This window comes from Lutzomyia longipalpis, chromosome 1 (assembly GCF_024334085.1).
Source record: "Lutzomyia longipalpis isolate SR_M1_2022 chromosome 1, ASM2433408v1".
Classification (NCBI taxonomy): domain Eukaryota; kingdom Metazoa; phylum Arthropoda; class Insecta; order Diptera; family Psychodidae; genus Lutzomyia; species Lutzomyia longipalpis.
In genome coordinates this window covers 1,527,162-1,547,932 of record NC_074707.1, presented here as the reverse complement: position 1 = coordinate 1,547,932, position 20,771 = coordinate 1,527,162, and positions in this window count along the sequence as shown.

The following is a 20,771-nucleotide window of genomic DNA, read 5'->3' as shown; positions in this document are numbered from 1 at the left end:
ATAAAAGAAAATATTTTGGAAAATATATTGTCTGTAGTTTATACAGAGTAATCCTAATGAATAATTTGATCGTTAACCTTATTTAAAATTTGTTAATTTACTTTTAATTTCCAAATGATATTAATTACAAATATGTAATTGAATTATGGAATTAAGAGGGTAGAAATGTATGAAATTTCCCACTAATTAACATTGTTGCGGTGTGTTTAAAATCAAATGAATTTGTGTATTGCGAATAATTTATATTAATTTGTGTAGTAAAAGTGATTGAAAATTAATAAAATACAAAATTGGTGATTATTTTCGGCAATTATTGGATGATTTTCATCCTATTTGGGAAGCCAGATGAAAACCATTCACAGCAAAAATTCAACAATAATAATTTCTCTTATTTCAAAAATTTTAATAAAATTCACCACAAGTATGTATATGTATTAATTTCATAGGTAGCATAGTTGTGCTTTTTTATTATTTGTATAAAATACCTTTAATAAACTGAAGGAATTCTGAAAAATATGGATGCAATGCACACAGAACTGAGGTATTTTCCTTCTCTGCGCACTTCCAGGTAATTTTCTCGCCGATAGAAAATCTAATAAAAGTTCCAGTTTGGAATTTTCTGTCCTTGTGTACCCCATGTCCTCGGGGCACCTCCTCGCACAGAAGGTCTTCTTTGCAAACTTTTGCCTGCTCTACTGAAGCTTCCCTGTGTGCTCCATCATGTCTGCACTGTTTTGTATTTTATTTTCCTGCTTGCACAGTGTGGAGCTGAATATGGCAGAGGATTATAGACAGATGATTTTTCTTCCTGGATGACAAAATTCAAGATAGAAGAGACACAAGTTCGTTTTTCCGATGAGGAAACTCGATACAGTTGTACGGAAAATTCGTTATTTTTTTCTTAATAACGATACTGATTTTATGTCTCGTGGTTTTAAACTTCCCACGCTGAAGCATTTATTAAAGATGAAAAAAGTTTCTTTATGAATTGCATGTATTCTCCAGCTTTATTGCAATTTTCCTGCGGGGTAAACTTTCAGCGCATAAATTACAGGATGTGGGAAATTAAAGCCAATTTATTACCATCCTGTGTGAAGCTTATTTGTTTCATATAAAAAATATTATTTTGCATAAATCTCTCACCGTTCATCAAATATTTTATTCAAATAAAGTTTTCAGAAAAAAAATAAAAGATAAAATAGTTAAACTAAGCTTCTTTAAAAGTTGTCGTTGAAAATTATTTTTTTAACAATCTTTCAACATAAACTTTGCATTCTATACATAAAACTTTTTTTTTTTTATTAAACGGAAAAGAAGCATAATAAATTAATTATTCAACGATCCTTAAAAACGTTTATTAAAAAGTTCATGAGATAGAATGCAAAATCATGGCAATTTCCATGGAAAGTTGAAAAGTTGAGGGTTAAAACTTTGAATAAAATAATCATGCAAAAGTTCATGTTTTCGACACGGAATTGAATTGCATTTTGGTTTGTTGGTGTGCCAAATTCACTGTTGACGAGAAAAAACCACATGGAGGAAATTGAATATGCCGAGAAGGATAAATTGAAAATATATTTTATATTCTATTGAAAGTCTCCCGTAGGGTATGCGTAATATATATCTTAACCATTATATTCCGATGAGCTTTTCTATCAAATGTTCTTTTCGTAATCGTTTTAACAAACAGACAAAAAGGAAATTAATTTTGTACTTTAATTTGTTAAAGAAAAAAAACATTTCTTTTGTTCTTTTTCATTCTTCCCTGCCGCGACTAACGTGGGAAATAAAAATGAGCACAGAAACTTAAAATTATTCTTTTTTATTTGAATAACACCATTTAGAAAGGAAGAAGTTAAATTGTGTGGCACACAAAAAATCGGACAAATTGAACTGAACACTGAAAAACATCAAAAACATCCTTTTTATGATGATGCAGGAAAAAAATCTCGCTAAAAGTATTTTTTTTTGTGAAAAAAAAAAAAAGTATATGAATCGTCCTTCCTTTTTAGTTCGTTAAATGCAAAGTTAATTAGAGCTTAAACTCACAGTCATATTCGTACATACATACATATTTGCGTTTTTGCTTTCTCATGCTACTTTTTTCATTCAGACACATTTTTTTTGAAGCAAATGGTAATAACACAAAAATAACAGAAAAGGTTGATGAGTACTTTTAATTAATTGTGTCCCATAGTATATTCTGGCTGGAGAATTTTTTCGCATTATAAATGTAAAATCCTAAATTGAATTTTCATTGCACAAGGCGAGACTGAATGAATTTTGAATAAAATATTAAATAGCTAAAAAAGTAGATTCAAAAATTAATTAACCTCGTTTCTGCTATTTACTAGCCCCATGAGCTTTCCAACTGCACTACTCCATATCAAGACTGATAAATTATTCTGAAAATTTCTCACAGGTTTTTGCACCCAATATCCCATTCCACAGTGTGTAAAAACTCTGACTTTTCCTGAATTATATTTTTCCCAGGCGAGCTTTTGCAATCTATATGATATAAAACTATGTAAATGGGGTTAAAGTTTATGGACAAGTTAACGCAATTTATTTTGCATTTAGTCACCAAATGCATGTGCAGAAATTCAACATGTGAAATGCATATAAATTTTCCCTTGTGTGTTCTTCACGCCGAGTCGCCCTTGGAACTTCCCCGCACATGTACATATACTTGACTCCTCCTGGCACGTGATATATGCATTGTGAAGAATTAGATTGTGCATGGAATTCAGGAAGGATTAATTTACGTATACGTTAAGTGCCATTTACACGGATTTTGCTGTTCCAACGCGCGCATATGTTAAGAAGACAAATGACATAAAGAAAACATGTGATGTTTCTGGAAAATAAGAACTTTAATATACATATATTAGGGGAGGGCGGGGCTAATAAAGTCACTTAAGGGTTTGGAAAAAGACGAAAATATCATATTTCCTAGCTAGATAGAACAAAATGATCTGAGAAAGAGTTGTAGGGCAAGAAACGTCCTAAAGAATTGAGCTATTCATTTCGCTTTATCTGTTTGGGAAATATTATATTTTGAGCTTTTTCTAAACCCTTTAGTGACTTTTTTAACCCCGCTCTCCCCTATTTGAAAAAACAGATATAACGAGATTTCTTTGAGAGAATTAAGTGCTTTTCTTTTTGATTGAACATAAATTCTTGATCACATTTTATAGTTTTTGTAGGAGAAAGTTGAATTTATCTAGAAATTGTTTGCTTGATTTTTTTTTGTTTGTCAACATTTAATCTATATAATAAAGAAAGGTCTGTTTGTTGGTAATCTTCCGTCGTGTTCGGCTATACAAATCTACACCGTTTGACCGATCGCGATGAAATTTGGTACAGAGGCTCCTTATAACAGGCGGTTTCGAGTAGCCGTATCCATTTTCCCCCCGAAGCCCCCCTTCAGGTAGCCCCCATATAACTCTCATGCTTTTTTTGCGAATTTTTGAATTTGGCGCCGGAAATGTTGTATGAAAATGATTTCTTCGCTTTGCAAATTTTTCTTTTGAGATTGATGAGTGTGCCCAATCATACTTATAAATCATCACAATTTTTTCTCTCTAAAATTTGCGCGAAGCGCAAAACCCCCCGCGAAGCGGGGCGAGGAAAATTGGAGCGAAGCGACAATTTACCTCGTATGAAATAAATAGCCATTGGTTCTTCTATCCCTGACCTATAATATATAAAATTCCTGTCATGCCTCTCTTGGGTGATGTATTCTATATAAACGAAAGAATTGTTCCGGAATTTGTATTAAGTTCTATCCTGTGAGTTTCCTTTTATTGGGAATTATGAGATAATATGGGAAAATATTGTATTCTAGCGCAGAATCTGTGGGGAATCTGGACAAAAGCAAATCAGTACATGTGGGAAACTTCTGGGAAATTCAATAAAAGTATGTCACAAGGAGGACAATGGGCAAAATGTTCATATCTTGTCACCTAATTGCCAAGTTCTGTGGAAGAAATATGGATGTAGCATGAAGAAGAAAAAAAGTTATCGTTGAGACTAATGCAATTTCTTATCTTTGGCCTTGTGTTTTGGCGCGCACACATCATGGGCGAAGTTCCAAAGAACAATTTTATTCCTCAACTGTTGTCTTGTTGTGCACTCCATTCATAATTTTATTCAATTTATATGTGTATACCAACAAAAGTTTTGCCTAACAAACTGAATAACCCAAGACATTCCTTCCATACAGATATATAGAGAAATAATGGTAATGACGACAACTTTTAATTATGTCAGGTGTATGATGGTAGTTATGCTATGCATACAGAATATACATTTTTTTGTTTTTGGGATTTTCGGAGAGAAAAGAGAGAGAAACGAGCATTGCCATAATACCATATACTCCACAGTCTCATATTTTCATTATCCTTTCACACACACCATACTATGATAAAGTACCAAAAAAGCCATCCTCTTGTATGTGAAACTATAAAACACCCCATATAGGTGGAACCACGTGAATGCAGATGGCATCCCGTCATGGGGATAATCTCATCATTCAATTTCGTGGTGATTTTATGCCTCTCTCCATACGGCCGCGTTTGCCTGACAAATTGCTAATTATATCGGTGACAGGTGGATATCTGTGGCATAAGGCAAAATCCCATCATCTAGCACATACCCTAATTGAAGTTGATGAGGATAATTTGTGCATCCAAACGCGAATATGTGAGCATCGTCGCGTATCCGTGGAGACGAATGATGATGCTTGTTCCACATTTCCACACACTCTTCATGCTTTATGCTTTACGTGTATACATAGCAAGATTTGCAGAGTGTCTGCAGGAAGCACGTTTTTCCTTTTTAAATTCATAAAATACATATAAAATTGTGCTTCCTGAAGCACCTTGTTTGACTATGTAGAAAAATAAACACATACATAGTTATTTTAATTGCTATTTTATCAAAGAACTTGGTGAGTAAATATTTTATCTTATTGTTTCCCTTTTGCAATATTGTAAAATGCGAAAATTTAATTAACTTATCTCTTGCATCTAAGAAAGATTCTATTTATTTAATACGTACATACATACACTACCCTAAAAAAGTTTCCGGGCAAGGAAAAATGGGGTATTTTTGAAGGCAAATTTCACGTGGCTATATCTCCGGCTATGGTCAACCGATTTTCAAAAATTTATTAGTTTTGGAAAGGTACATTTCTCACCTTTCCAAAACTGGCAAATTTTTGAAAATTGGTTAACCCGTTATTTATTGGCAGCCATTTTGGTAAAGCTAGGAAAAAGCTTATTTTTCACGATTTCACAAATTTTGACTTTGACCTCTTGCATCTCGGCCGCTAGTGCACCGATTTTGATGAATAGATAGTCGTTGGAAAGGTAATTTAATTCCCTTTCCAGATCTGCTAAATTTTTGAAAATCGGTCAAGCGGTTCGGTTGTAACAGTCATTCTAGTGAACTATAGTGAAAAAATACACTTTTGACTATATCTCAGCTTAGGGTTGACCGATTTGGACAAACTCGGATTCAAATGGTAGCTAATAATGCCCTCTAACTTTTAAAAAAAATTTCATCCCGATCCGTCACGTGGTTCTTTTTTAATGTTTTTTTATGTGACCCCCTTATGTTACAAAAAGTGTACCCTAACTTCATTCGCTTCCCAGATTTTTTTATAAGTTACACCTGGCTCAGATTTCATCAGAATTAATAGTAGATATTATCATCTAACTTTTAAAAAAAATTTCACTCAAATCCATCAAGGGGTTCTCCTGTAATGTCAATTTTTGTGAAGCCATGACCCATTTTTGCGTTAAAAGTTGTCAATTTGACTTGAGCAATCCTTCAGCTCTTGAGCGTGATTTGACTCAAATCCTTGTTAAATCATCTTAAAAATGTTAGTAAAGATGTCCTGGGCCTTATTTTGATTTGTTATCCCCATTTAATGAAAAAAAAAATTTGCGATTTTTCGCCCAAAATCTTAATATAACCAACCTCAAGAGCCACAATATGAGTATTAGCAGATTTCAAGTTAGGAATTTATTATTTTTATTTAGAATCAAATCCCATTGGCATAACAATATAAAAGAAGGTCAAGGATGTTTGTACAAATATTTTAAATACAATTTGAGTCATGATTTAGTGGGGGGAGGGGGGGTATAACAGGTAAAAGACAAAAATCGCGCATAGCTTCACAAAAATTGACATTACAGGAGAACCCCTTGATGGATTTGAGTGAATTTTTTTTTAAAAGTTAGATGATAATATCTACTATTAATTCTGATGAAATTTGAGCCAGGTGTAACTTATAAAAAAATCTGGGAAGTGAATGAAGTTAGGGTACACTTTTTGTAACATAAGGGGGTCACATAAAAAAACATTAAAAAAGAACCACGTGACGGATCGGGATGAAATTTTTTTTAAAAGTTAGAGGGCATTATTAGCTACCATTTGAATCCGAGTTTGTCCAAATCGGTCAACCCTAAGCTGAGATATAGTCAAAAGTGTATTTTTTCACTATAGTTCAATAGAATGACTGTTACAACCGAACCGCTTGACCGATTTTCAAAAATTTAGCAGATCTGGAAAGGGAATTAAATTACCTTTCCAACGACTATCTATTCATCAAAATCGGTGCACTAGCGGCCGAGATGCAAGAGGTCAAAGTCAAAATTTGTGAAATCGTGAAAAATAAGCTTTTTCCTAGCTTTACCAAAATGGCTGCCAATAAATAACGGGTTAACCGATTTTCAAAAATTTGCCAGTTTTGGAAAGGTGAGAAATGTACCTTTCCAAAACTAATAAATTTTTGAAAATCGGTTGACCACAGCCGGAGATATAGCCACTTGAAATTTGCCTTCAAAAATACCCCATTTTTCCTTGCCCGGAAACTTTTTTAGGGTAGTGTACATATGTACATGATGTTAAATAATATTCCATATAGCAATTCTTCATCAAACAAATTCAATTTCCGCATAGGTATTAAAGTCACAGGAAAATAAAGTATCTTAAAGGGAATGGCGATTAATTCTCTTGGGGTTTAAGTCAAACAACATCTCTCTTGCTGCATAGCACCTCTAATAACAATTCATTGCCAAGTTCCACGGCAAAAGTCACGCTTTACTCCGGCTGCAACACATTGATGTGAGATGCCTCTTGAATCTAATCACTTTGCCTAAATCCGCTTCAACAGTTGGAGAACGTTGAAGTTCTGCGTACTCCTATTTATTTTCCCAGTCCCGTGGCATTTTGCTGGGGAAATTACATTGGGGATAGTGCTTAAATTGGTGGAGAATGGAGAGAGATGAATAAAACTCATATGGGTGGAATATGTGTGGTGCAAAATCACTTAATCATCTGACTCTCGTTCTCCTGCGGCGTTCCTCTCAAATTGCAACAAATTTGGTGTTTTATGTCGGTGTAAAATTGCACGGAGGAAGTTTTGCCCTGGTGATGCACAAATTGGCGCTTACGTGAGCACTTGATAAGATCATGGGGTTAAATGGTGTGTATTGTGCAATAAAGTTCATGTATATCTGCTTCCACAGAGCCACTTAAAATTCACAATTCTGCCAATGGAGTCACGTATTGTCTAATTAAGTCATGTATATGGATGCAACATACCCCCCAATCTTGCCTCTGTGTCCCAAAGGAGATGCGTATCGTTTCCTCGATGGAATACCTCGGCTATATGTTAGGGCGTTAGGGCTATACAGGCGTGCCCCTGGAAAAGCCATAAAAGTGTATTCAATTGAAGATGATGGCAAATAGTCGAAATTATATGTGACACAAGGGAAGGAAATTCTCATCCCTAAACAGTTTACCGTACACATGTATGCAATGCTTCAAGCATATGTGGGAACATAAAGTGATTTTCATGCTTTGGTTTTCCACCGTGTCTCGTTAAGGGAGGATGCGAAAAGTGTGTCATTTATAGGGGAAACACTTTACCGTATTATGTGGTGAAGAAGGTATTTTATATGTATTGCTATGTACATTGAACTTTCGAGGCTGAACTTGAAGCTTTTCTTTTTATTACATTTTATTATTTTCTTAAGTTTCATTGGAAGATTTTCCCCATGTTGGAATGAAATTAATTAAAATACCAATATTTTTAACTCAACATTTAACAATATCCTTAACTCGTCCTTTATTATTTGAAGAGGATGTGCGCGTGGAACTCATTGAGTTTCATCATTTTGTCACAAGTACACAACATTAAACCTGATCATACAGACAATTTTCTTCTGCTCACATCACGTGGATTTTTCCATAAAATTTATAAACGTATCACGAAGTTCTAATTTCACCTTCCACACGGGGATGTCTGCAGAGGAGCCAAAGACACAGAGAGTGTGTGCCTTTGTGTATGCCCTCAAGGTGGGTGATTGTATGCAAAGAAGAGCCATTTTGCAAGTGAAACCCGCGAGGAAAAATAGATGGTTGTTATCACAAAATGGTTATTTCATTCATTTCACCTTGCTCTTAGTTTGAAATTAAATGTCGAGCATAAAATACTTTGTTTAAATTTAAAACATTCACCCGCAGCATGGAACCAAATGACTCTACGTGGAGCAGCTCTTGTATGCATCCCCCTCCATTGTTAAAATTCCATTTGAGGACGGAGGAGAGCAGGCCCAAGGTGAAAAACTTTCCCTTTAGCACCGCATGTGCACCTTTTTCACTCAAATTAATTCAACGTGATTCACCCCCAACGCTATACTTTCATTTTACAATCATCACCAGACCCCGAGAGGTCCCATTCGGGGTATATGCTATATAAGGGGAAGATGGGTATGAGCGTGAGATATGAGATGAGAGTGAGCAGACATACCACATTACACACACACACTATGGGGATACACTTCACATCCCCCCACAGACTTACATGGCAATCGAACAACGTGATAATGGGTATGAATCTCTGGGAATTCACACTGGCATGAATGAGAAGATAGCATACCATAGCATAGGATGTTACGTATATAGCAGTAGCAGTATATATACCCAGTGACAGTTGATATGGTTTCTGTTACAGGCAATTTGATAAATCCTACTTTTATACTGCGACAGTATCGTCCTCATACTCACACAATATAAAATCCTGGGTGTCGCTCTATCAAAATCGCATTTACGTCCTCCAGCTTTGGCGTTATATCAAACAGCCCTGTGAAATGCGCACCCGGGAAAAGTGTGGAAAGCGCTCGGGAAATATACTCGTATATGAAATGGTAGGGGAAGACGGGGTAATTTGGCCACTTTGGCAAAGTCATTAATGGGAATATCTCAAGTATGGTAAATGCTAGAAAATCCATTTCTCCACAGTTTATACTCCCCATTGAGATAATCAATCGTACCAAGTTTGAGGAAAATCCGATCATTAGATTTTCTTTTATTTGATAAAAATCATTTTTTCACTTTTTCAAGTGCTTTTGGCATTTTGAATGTACGTCATTTTCGAAAAATTTTTAACACTTAAAAATTAACTTTTAAGCCATTAAGGGTCATTGATCCATCATAAACACGATAGTGACATCCATTTTCCGATATCTCAAACAGATTTTCCTGTGGAAATGGTTTTATCCGGAAAATTGGAGTGGGGTAATTTGGCCACTTGAGTTTTTCCGGCATATTTTCCGACGCACATTTAAGATATTTATTGTGGTTGTGCATTTTAATGTTTTCTTACATATTATAAGCAAAGTAGGATAAAAAATTTTATCTAAAAAAAGAAATTTAGGATAATTTGAAAAATGGCCTTTTTTAGACTTTGCCCGTTTATGGTTCAGAAAATGTTAAAGTTTGAGGCTCTGTTAAATATTTTTATCTGGCAAATTACTGGAAATGAATCTTAGATAAATATCCTATCTTCCAAAAAAATAATCGAAAAAATAAAATTTTTTTATTGTTCAAAAATTTTCATGTTTAATAATTTGTGCGCCAAAGTGTCCAAATTACCCGTGCTCGGGGTAATTTGGACACTAAGCTAAGGGTCCAGGAGAATGGAAAATTCACCCATTTCTCATCGAGATAGAGAAAAGTGTTATATGGGGAAGTTGTAGGCCGGAAAATTTCCTACAAAATAGGGCTATTTGGTTTTCTTCATACTACCAAACTTGCTTGATATATCCCTAAAACCGCCAAAGTGGCCAAATTACCCCGTCCTCCCCTACTTAACTGTTCAACGCCCTGAAATATGACCTTTGCTGTGCAAAGTGCAAATGTTTATTGTCATACTTGAACAATTTAATTTTACTACCGCATAGAAATATGACAATCAGTAACAATGCCAAAGTATCCTTTTATGACTAATTAAAACTTCACCTCGTTCCGCTGTAAATTGAGAAAGTCCCTTATACGGTGCTTAAGATTAATTTATCGGTCATTTGGCTTTTGGGGTAATGAATGAGCTGGGGCCATGAAACACGCCACTTTATATATCCAGGCTTCTTAAAGTTTCATCATCTGACCTAGGTTAACATCTTAAAATTTATGAATTATAAAAAAAAAATTGAAATATGTACATACATTGCGTTATAAAAAATTTTCCTTCGTCGATACGATCAACGACAATGATTAGGATTATTAAAAGAAAAAGATTTTTAATGAGTTATAAAAAATGATTAAATAAAGATTATTGGAGCCAATTTTCCTATTTTATTTTCCATAAAATTTCGTGGATTTTTACCCTCTTCATCAGGTACTTTCAAAAAATAAAAAAATATAAATTTTCTTTCGATATGTTTTCTTTTTTAATTACCTATCAAAAGGTTTTCAAGTTAAATTGAACCATCGTAAATTCATAATTTACCTAACATTTCTTCCAGGGCATGAATTTTCTATGAGTGAAAAACTCCCGTGATAAACTCCCGAAGGCTTTTGTTCTTTAACCCTTTAAGAATGGGAAACCCTTTTTGGGTCATACGCTGACCCAAAAACTCGATTTTGAAAATGTTTCATTTTGTATAGATATTTTATGAATATTGAGTCCAAATTAGTACAAAACTATGTTCTTACAATCCCTGGTCATTTTATGACCACAAAAGGACATTCGCAGGGATTCACAGGATCAGGACGGACGAAAACCTGAAATTTTTTGAACTGGGATTTTTTGTTAAAAATGTCTTATTTGAGCCCAAAGGAACCCATAAAAATTATTTTTAGCTCAATCACCTCGCTAGATTGATTGACCTGAAAGGGTTAAAAGAAACGTGAAATCCGGGAAAATCTTGTGGGAGTTTATCACGGGTGCATTCTTTTTTTCTTAGAGAATTGAGCACCCTTGAAGTTTTCCTTAATTTCCCTGACAAAAGCCTTCGGGAGTTTATCATGGGAAATTTTCACTCCTATAGAATACAGCCCCAGGAATACTTCAACCCAAAATAGAGCAGCTTTTTCCTCTAAATAAATCGAATAAATATTTCTCCATAATGAAGGAGGATTTTTGTTTTGGACAATTTCTAAAAGAATCCTTCCGTAGCTTTGATACACATTACACATATTGCTTTATAATCCTTCAGATGGGGTGTATTATATTTTTCTCTCTGAGGATTAAATGGATTTTCCGGTACACATAGCAAAGGACGGGAACTTGTAGGCTGGATGTTGGAGGAAAAACGTGACTACGGGTGGATTTTATTTGATATTATGGGAGAAAGGGCGAAAAAGGTACAGAAACACTGTCTTTTTTTTGGAGATTTCCTCTTTTCTTTTTTTCTTGGTTTTCCATTCAATGGGGAGCAATGAAAATAATATGTGTCTGCTGCTGAGTGTGGTGTCTGAAATTCAAATATACTTGAGAAAGAGTATTTATGTAAGTTATTTGGGAATGGCAAAAAAAGCGTCTTGTTTGGTGTTTTCTTTGGAGATTATATAGTCTCAGAGTGTGTGAAATTGTTAGTGAGTGTCTGCATGTGAAAAGTTTACGATTGCTCTGCGATTTGTAATACTCAGTTAGAGCAAACATATTTACTTTAATACTCACGACTTGTGGGTGGGAATCTCTGCAGCAGCAACGGTTTCACTTTGAAAGGATATCCCGGCAATCCCTTCCCACCGCATCTTTGTATATATTCAGCATTAGAAGTTCTTTTGCCATGGTGTCGGGCTTTCTGTACACTCTATTTGACTACATTGCTACACCACCATACTCTCGTGGCAGCTTTTTGTGCCAGATATGACGATGAGCGTCTTATGCAAATCAAAAAAAAAAAAGGAGAAAATTTTCTCACATTCTTGCTTTAGTAGTTTTTCAATATTATTCCATTTTGAATGCGTTTATACAAGCTTACAAACGTATATAATACCGAAGTAATATGTAAAACTGCCAAGAAATACGAAGGACTTACTTTGGGAAGGATCCTCAAGCGTGTGTCATATTTTTTCTTCAAGTCTTTCTCTCACTCAGACACCACAACCTCATACCCCCAAATCATCCAAGTGTAATATTAAAAGTCACTCAGGGCGAGATGCACGTAAAATGCGCGATGGAAGGAAATTTCATTCCATATTGTGAAAGACAACACTCACAACTTGTTGTGTATAATTAAAATGTCATTAGTGTGTTCATCAGTGTGGCATAAATTAAAACATTAAAGCCTGATCCGCTCTCAGCAAGAGACACCACACCGATTTGTCTTATGCCCTTTCCGGGGTATCGCGGTGACGACATGCAAAATAAATTAATGGCAAAAATATATAGCAAAAAAAATCACCTTCATTCTCCCGTCCTCAATGGAGATAATTTAAAATATATAAAAGTACTATGTGTACCACCTAAAAGAGGAAACACAAAACTCTAATGATGTTTCAAGAGAGACTCCCAACTTCCTTTTACGGATGACGTTGAAGCAACACCCATGATTTCCATATTTATCTCCTCACTCAGTCCATAGAAAGCAGACTTTTAGTTATATATTTTGCTTGTATGTAAACACATATTTTCAATTTGGATTTTGGAATAATTTTCATCTTAAATTGAATGATTAATTGCATGTCATTTATTACTTTTAAATATTTACTTCTCATTCCTGACTCACCTGTCTCCTCAAGATTAGATAAAGCCTTTAGGAAGGCTTTCAAGTACTTTTAAACATAAAATCTCATGCAATAGAACGTTTAAATAATTTTAAATAAATAAAACTTTGAATTTTGTCATTTTATTTACAAACTGAGAAACCTCTTCCAAATGTTTATCCGTGATTTGGGCTTTTGTTAAATCGTTTTAGTGTTAAAGTGCCTTTTCATTCACAAAATTCCCCACCGTGATTTACCGTTGTGGCCCAAAAGGAAAGCAGATTAGGAAAATCTCCTGGTAAGCCTAATTCTCTCCTAAAAAGCTCAATTTCTCCCTCAACCCCTGCCTCTCTTCCACCCCCAAAATATTAAGTCAATCCGATGGAATTTGCCATTCCAAATGGATTACATATATAGTTGGGTCACCCAGATAAATGGCACAAAAGTCCGCGATAGAATATATCTCGGCACCAGGAGGAAAATGTATCGTATTTGTATTTATCGCACAGCACCACTCAGTGGATTTTCCCTGGAAGTGACAAGCTTTCAATCACCAAAAGGGGTTGGACAGTATAATCCACGGGAAAGCCAAACCCACCACATTTCTGAGGGGAGGTATGTAGTGGCTTCTGGGGAGCAAACAAACATTTGAGAGAATGGAAGTATGAAAGTTTACTATCATGTGTTGAAGCTTTTGTATATATCTCGATTGTCGTTCAGTGCACCTTTATGCTGGTATGTTATGTGGGTGGAAGACCACTTGTGACGAGGAGAGTGAATAAATAAATGTGCGGAAATGGATTGAAATCTGTTGCCCCCACAGCTAAAGTGGGTCCCCAAAGGCAAACAAGTCCATCTTGTTCGGAGATAAAATATAATTGCACACATAAAGTTAAACGACTTAAATCCATATTAATGATAAGGGCACACATAAAATGCTTTGATGCTGTAAAAATTTTTATGCGACAGAATGGATTTCGTTTTAGGGATAATAAGGCGAAAGGTGATGTCGCAGTCCCAACTGTGGGGACAGTGCCATTGAGCAATCAAACCTAATTTCATTGATTGGGCGATGAAATGCTATATATATTTTTTTAAGGGCATTGAAAAGACAGCCCTTAAAGATATTTCAGAGAGAACTATAAACAGAGCTTTTCATAAAATAATCCTGGCTTAAGCTTTTCAAATATCTAGTTTTATGTATGAGGGTGACTTTTTCCCGTTACAAGCTTTTCCTTTTTCCGTGCTAATGCTCCTTGAAGAAAAATTCACCAAACAAGAAAAATTCATAAGCTAGAAGATGGATCACTATTTAGATGAAGACTGTGTGGGTTAGTGTTAGAAAAGCTGAGTGGAGGGAATGAAAGTGTTATGTTTTTCTCTTTGGGTAATTTCCGAAAGAGCAATGACCACTTAATTGGATTTGCAGTGCAAAGGCTAAATCCTCAATCACATGTCACGTAGAATTCGATACGCACTCCAATTAACTTCTCATCCGGCTTCCTGGCCAACACCTTCCGGCTCTCTCTCTCTCTCAACTATCTCCCTTCCCCGAAGAGCTCTTCGTCAGCAATCCAGTGCAAATATCCGTGTTTATTTGTCCGATTTCAATTTCCGCAATTCAATATATCGACTCGTTTAAATTGATTATCAGTGGAAACTTTTAACGACCATGCCACCCCATAAATTGTCGTCACATCCCCCCCCCCCCGGCTCACAGGAAGGAAATATATATTGATTCTGAATAGGAAAGTTCTCTCAAATATTAAATCATCGGAAACGCCCAGCAAAACCCAGCCAATTTGGGTGTCACGAATAAGGATTGCCCGTTTCAAATGCAATGAGCAAAAGTTCCAATTCCTGGGTGAGTTAATATTAAAATGCATATCAGAGAAATTTATGACAATTCTCCGTATAAAAGTTTTCCATTGAAAACTTTCTTTTCCATAAAATGGGATATTTTTTTTCCTCTTTGAAAGTTTATAATTGCATCTCTGACACGTCGAAATATTTATGCAGTGAATTATTGAATAAAAATATATCGACACCTAAAAATGCTTTGGAATTTCCGTGTTATCATATTGACTGTTAAATTAAAAATTCCATTTGAGAGACATAACAATTTGCATGAACACTGAACTCACATTTTCATGCGATTTTAAGTAGTGTCCAATTCGTAAAATTCTCTCTGATACTCTGCTATCATTGGATAGTTTTACCAGGAAAATTTATGCAACAGTTTGAATTTTAACTAACGCTTAATTCACTTAAAAAAATCATTTAAAATTCCGGAAAAATTATGAAAAATATGCTCACAGAAATATTTTAAATTACATCAGCCAGCAATGTACAAAAAAAAGCTTTATTTGGCCTAATTTGTGAGAGGGCGAGCCTGAGAGAGAATGGGGAGGAAAACGGAAATCCATCAGACAGGGCAATTTGGTGTTTACGAGGAAAAATTTATATATTATGAAGACGAAAACAGACCAAGTCTGCAATAAAAGTTCAATCAGAAGTTAATTATGCATGAAATATTTTTTTATTCATAAAAATCATACAAAATTGTTATAAGAATTTCGAGGGAGTGTGTGTGGAATTGCGAGTGTGAAAGCTAATAATGGGTACGTTTAGTCCCCCGCCCGCATAATTGAGATAATTTGGGAGTGAAGTGGAGTGTTTTTATAGAGTATCACTTCCATTAAGGGTATATTTTCACACAATTATCCAGTTCACTCATGCGTTTGACCCAGAAAAGTCGCAACGAAAAAGGAGAAAGATTCCCGAGGAGATTTTTGTGCATTTCAACTTGAAGCAATACAAATTTACTACATACTATTTGTTGGTTGTGCCTCGTAAGCATCCGCTTCCTTTTGATATACAGTCGTGCTCTCGTGGTAGGACCGTCGTCAAAATGACTTCTCCGCGGTAAAACGGCTTCAGAATGAGGAATTTTGCCTTCGCAGTGGGACAATTAGTATCCTACCTTTCCAATAGTACTAATTGTCCCACTGCGAAGGCAAAATACTTCATTCTGAAACCGTTTTACCGCGGAGAAGTCATTTTGACGACGGTCCTACCACGAGAGCACGACTGTATATATTTTTTCATTTCTCTTTTCCGCTGAAATTTTAGAGCTTCACTTGCGCTACATTGAAATTCATGTAGGAGCTTTCCATCATGACTGAGTAGCAAGACTGCAGTCTATTCAATATTTTATTACCTCGTCAAGATTGTCGGAAGCTTTGATGGGAGGCTTACGGCAGCCTCCAATCATGCCGCTCAATGGAGTACCATTGAGATTCGTCGGGGTGGCTCTCAAATTTTCATCAGTATGCAGAATTTTTGCCTTGGAGCCAATTTATCGTTCAAGTGGAAGAATATGTGTCTCATTCAGGATATATGGGGAAGTTCTACACAGAGACATGATGGCTTCTGGTTAGCTCTTGTGTCTCTGATATACCCCTCAATTATTTGCACACGGGTTATCCCAGGAATAACACTTTAGGCAAAATTTATTCCACAGTTTAACACAGTTAAGTGTTATTTGAATATTTTAAGGAGATCTGATTAAAAGAAGATAAACTTTTTAAGTAGATTGGATTAAAAGAATGCTATACTGGAGGGTTTTTTTTCTAAAAGGATTTTCCTTCACAGCCTTCAGCGAGTTCTCTTTAAAATCTTTAAGTTGCTATGCAACATGTTATTTTCTCAGAGTTATGGTGTGGAAAACATAAAAAATCAATTGATACTGATTTTTCTTTAAATTACAGTTTTATGATATAGCCAATGGGTGAAAGATTTGTTGGTGAAGGAGGAGATTGAAAGCTTTCTCAGGTGTACACAATATAATTCCTTGGAAAATTATGCTCTTCGGTGGAAATGTGTGAAAACAAAATCAAATGTGGGAGTTGATGGTGGGACGTTGTAGATAGATAAGAAACCACAATTCTTTGGAAACATGAGACGGTGAATTTTCTCTCATGTTCACAGAACTTTCATTCTCATCATTCGATGGGGTCATGGATTTTCCCATAGAGATGCTTTCCCAAATGTTAACTTTTCCCATCTCAACTCCATTGGAAAATAAATTTATAATTCAGTGTGTGTCTCTCTCTGTGGGCGGGTAAAATCAACAAAGAAGACACACACACAGAGGGGTTGGGGGCTTATTTAGTATTCCTCACAACCTCTTCACTACAAATCAATTTTATTTCGAAAATTGACAAATGGCTTTTATTTTCAAATCACATAATAGTCCTTCACCTATATAAAATAAACTAATAACCCCCGGTGAGGATATATCCCCTTTGTTGGATTATAATGCTCTTAAACTCTTTTAATGCTCCTAAACTCACTATATATATACTTTTAATGTAATGGAAAATAGCACTATAAAACTATCCGCTACAGTTGGGGATTTATTATTACCGCGTGGGTGGTATATACGTACTTTCCATTATAGAAAGTTCAAAGTGTTATCCGCACCTGAGAATCTACCTGGACACAGTATGAAAAAGCCCGGTGATTAAAATAGAGCGATGAAGCACTTAGAGTTCAGTGGATTGAAAGGGAAGCTTAAGGGTGTCATGTTAGTGGCGGAACTTGATAAATCCATCCCTCCAGTTTCATTTCCCTAAGCAATTTTCTGCACATCCAAGTGCAATCGATAGTTTCCGCCTTTCATCTCACCCATTTTCCATGTACAACATTGCTACATCAGCATTTTCCCTTCAACCCTATTAAGAATTTAACTCTGGCTTGAATAAGACAATAATTTAAAGAAAATCCGTAAAATGATTTGGCAAAGCTTTTAAATTGTTTGGAGTGTAAAATAGAATACGTTTTTCCTCGAAAAAGCTGCGCAATATAAATCCATTTAGCAAGGAAAATTCAATTAAGCACGCTGAGCCTTCTGCTTTTCAGGATGTGGACGCTGGGAATTTTGAAAACTTAAAACTTATGCAAAGTGTGTGAAATTTTATTCATTGCTCAAATAAATCACCACACGTTGGATGATGAATTGAGGCAATGTACTTAAATAGCTATCACATAGTCCTGTGATAGTCATTCATTTTTCAAATTCTCTATTGCATCATGAGGATAAATTTTCCCCATATAGCTGTGTCAGTTGATAATAAGAGTTGTGTGTGTAAGAAAGACTAAAATATTCATGGAACAATATCATTTCACTGTGCCTTTTTCCATTTCCGCACAAAATAGTATATAGCTACCTTCTTTTACTCCAGATTTTCTTGAGATTGACGACCACCCGTCGTTCAGGGACGCCATGTGGGGTGTAGCTGACGGGTTTGGGGAAAGAGGTGGAAAGTGATTCAAAAAGATTGAGTTGAGCCAAAAAAGGAGCTCTCCTGAAAAATTTTCGATGAAGATAGAGGATTCAGCTGTTGTGTTTGCCTTTGTGCGTGGTTTTGGAAGTGAAAACACGATTTATGAGCTGCACATGTAAAATAACTCTTGTGTAACTACTCAACATATACGAGAGTTTAGATAAAAGGGTGTGTCATTATCATTGGAAAAGCTTACACAAAAGGATAATTTATTAATTTTGTCATCAACTAGTAAAATAATAAATTCTAAGAGAGGAAAATCAATAATAAAATGATGTTTCTGCAAAGAAATTCTTTTAGGAAATTTTTATATTGTGTGCAAACACTATCATGTAATACTTACACACCCCTTGAATTTATTTTCGTTTTTCCCCCTTATCTTATCGCAAACGTCTCAACCGCTCAACCCACTTTTCCGGGAACATCGGAAGTGGGGCACGAAAACGAAAGAAGTGCGAATAGTTTAGCTTTTCCGGCTTTGAGACTTGTGTGCTATCCCCCAAAGCAAGTGCTGCTGGTGAATCTTTTCCACCCAATCTTCTGGTATTTTTTTATCCTCTCCTCTTGGCTCCAACGTCTCTTTAGTATTTTGGCTCGTGCGCCTTTTCTTTTGCCCGACAAGTCCACCCATTCGTCGCATACATAAATACCAAATACATCCCACATCATCACCCTAACATTCATCCAATTCCTTTTATTTACTCCCTGTGACATATTTATTTCTTTAAGTGACATTTTTCCCCACTTGTAAGGCACTCTCTGGGAAAATATTTTTCCAACTATACACGGGAGGTGTGGTTCCATCCCCCCAAATCCACCGTGTACGGTCTCCGCGTGATTCACACGCTGCCGGCAATAAATTCCCAATATTGTTTCTATGTGGCTGACTCAAGGATAGGGCGAGATTGTTCTCGCCTGTTTCTGAGGGTTTCCCCACCACAGTCGGGGCGAGGAGTGTATGTATGCAGATAAAAAAAGAGGAAAAATATATGCTAAGAAGGGTGCTAAATTGGGCCACTCTGCTTTCCTATATACACAGCAACAGCTATCTCTATATATTCAACTCCATAAGCTTTATTGGAATTTGATGATGCGTCGCACAAAAGAAGAGCTTTCGATGCCAATGATGGCGTAAAACCGACTACAATGCTGGCTATACGCTCTGGCTACATACCGATGACGTGGCATGGAATCCATCCGATTAAAGTTTGTTCTTATCTTGTTAACATGATTTTCTATTTTCTTGCGCGCATATCCGGAAAATTCTCTCAACATTTGTGATTGAAGTTTTGTATTTAGGATTATATGTTATAGATAAATTAAATTAAATTACATACCTAACTTGCCAAAATTGTTGTACATTTTTTTTTTTTACCAAAATCATTAGCTCATTAATGTTTTAAACATAAAAAAATCAGACGGATTGTAGGGCAGTTTTTTTTTCTCTGAGCAAATTCGTGTTTTACAAACTCATCAAAAAGCAAAAAAAAAAAGCTTTTCGATGGATTTAAATATTTTGAAACGTTTGCCATTGGCACAGCTGGGTGGCTCAATTCGTAAGACTGGTGCTTTAGTTGGCGGAGCTTTTCAAATTGATGTACAAATAAGTGGCCTGATATTGCAATCAATTCGCATTGGAATGACATACAATGAAGCGAAATCGAACGAAAAGCTCAAGTAATCAATTTCCAATTAATTTCCAATTAAATTCCGTGGCAATAAATAACGAATTTCCATCCTAGGGGAATTTTCCAATCTATGCTTTTCTCTTGTTTAGTATACATATATGCCAATTTTTTCCTTACCGACCCTCCACAATAAATTTCACTCTGCCAACTAATAAATTTTACCTTTTCATATTGACACCTATCGATTTTTAGACATCCCTTATGCATAAAGCCTTTTTCCACGATGGGAGATTTTCTCATCATGGAAAACAACCCCCATTCTAAATTTATTCCCGCAACCATGTATTGCAATTTCGCGTGAGTGGCCGATGGCATAAAAACAAAAATTGAATGGGGAAATATCATAAAACCCCTATTGGGGTCATTTGGTGGAAAATGTCTCATTTGATATTTGGCAAAATTTCTCCCAAACTGCAAATGCATTTGGAAAAATATGCTGTGGAGTTGTGTGCCTAAATTGGTCCGTTTGCTACACTTCCTCTCTGTATTTTCTGGCATTTTCACTTCATGCTCTTCAACGGCTGCATCGAAAAAAAATCCCACCCATTTCCCAACCCCCAGCTTCTCATCCACTTTCGCGTTTTGGCATCATGGATGGTATCGCAAACCAGTTCCATTGTTTTTTTTTTGCTATTTTTCTATTTTCCCAAAAGAAAACAATGATATGATTCTATTATGCAAATGCATTCTTGCAGAAAATTACCCGGAAAATGACTCTGTCGCTGAAATG